Source organism: Lepidothrix coronata, unplaced genomic scaffold (genome assembly GCF_001604755.1).
Source record: "Lepidothrix coronata isolate B3197 unplaced genomic scaffold, Lepidothrix_coronata-1.0 Scaffold3135, whole genome shotgun sequence".
Classification (NCBI taxonomy): domain Eukaryota; kingdom Metazoa; phylum Chordata; class Aves; order Passeriformes; family Pipridae; genus Lepidothrix; species Lepidothrix coronata.
The window spans coordinates 148-1,592 of NW_016693315.1; the positions used below are offsets into that span (position 1 = coordinate 148).

The 1,445-nt window shown below is 45.5% G+C and overlaps 1 non-coding gene across 1 annotated transcript; it reads left to right on the forward strand.

Moving 5' to 3' along the window:
* The first annotated feature begins 636 nt into the window (after positions 1 to 636).
* TRNAT-AGU lies at positions 637 to 709 on the forward strand. The gene has a single exon. It is a non-coding gene; the product is annotated as a tRNA-Thr (tRNA).
* Positions 710 to 1,445: the final 736 nt, after the last annotated feature.

Sequence of the window (1,445 nt, forward strand, 5' to 3'; positions counted from 1 at the left end):
GGGGCAGCCACAGCTTCTCTGGGCAACCTGTGCCAGGGCCTCCCCACCCTCACAGGGAAGGATTCTTTCCCAATATCCCATCTAACCCTGCCCTCTGGCAGTGGGAAGCCATTCCCCCTTTTCCTGTCCCTCCAGGCCCTTGTCCCAAGTCCCTCTCCAGCTCTCTTGGAACCCCTTTAGGCCCTGGAAGGCCACATTTAGGTCACCCTGGAGCCTTCTCTTCTCCAGGCTGAATAATCCCATTTTTCTCAACCTTTCCTCATGTGAGAGAGGCTCCCACCCTCAGAGAATCTTTGTGGCCTGTATTTCTTTCCTTCTTTGATAAATTAGTGCAACAACCATGAAGAGGCCAGAGATCATTGGTTCTTGTTTGTAAACTTCCCAATCTACTTTGCCAGGGAAAAGGGAGCCATCCCTCTGGATGTCCTCACAGGAATGAGCTGAAGGAGAGAAAATCCAGGTTTGGGTTGACCTGGTAGTTTTGTGACTCCACTGTTTCTGCTGGTGCAACTTGGAAAGAGAATGGAAAATCCCTGGAGCAGCACATTCCATCAGTGCAGGTTCCATTTCACTGCAGAGTTAAGAGAAAATTATTATATGAAATGTTTGTAAAGGCAAAAGCACCCAAATTCCAGAGGCTCCATAGCTCAGGGGTTAGAGCACTGGTCTAGTAAACCAGGGGTCGTGAGTTCAAATCTCACTGGAGCCTTGTGGGTCCTGAACCCCCTGCAAAGATATTCCTGTTTATTTCCAAAATGTTGTTGAGAGATGATTTTTTGGAACATCCACCCCAGCCTATATGAAATACAAACACCCCATAGCACCTATAGCAAATAACAGGCAATGAGAAGCAGAGAAAATAGCAATGATCAGAGTTGCACCCTGGAAACATTTTTAATGCAGAGCAATCAGAGACAGGAAACACCCAGCAATGGGATTTAGAGCCCTGTGAACCCTGCAGGCTTTGTGAAGTTCATTGATGAACAAATCTGAAATGGCTGCCAGGTATTTCCAGTCAGAGCTGCTTCATCTCTTCATACATCAGCAGGATGATCAAATTATGTCTCCAGAGCTCAGTGATTGCAGAGCTGGCTGGAAACATCATAAATATGGTTTGGGGAGGAACAGGAACATTGTTCAACAGTAATAGTAACAACAGAGATCTGCTGGGGGGGCTGGAAAGTTACCATTTTTAAGAATAAAGAAATACCTAGGAATTAACATATTTTGCATCTTGAGTTCCATGAATTGCAGTCCAGATTTGTGAGATTTCCTACTCTGTCCTTGCACAAGTCCCTTTTTCCTGCCCATTTTCCAATAGACTTCCTATACTGAATCCACCAAAGTGATCCAAACCAGTGATGTAAAAGGTCATTTCTGAATTAGAAAAGGGCTCAAAAGCCTGAAACATTTTGTCTGGTGGAGGTGGGCACTTTGTTCACCTC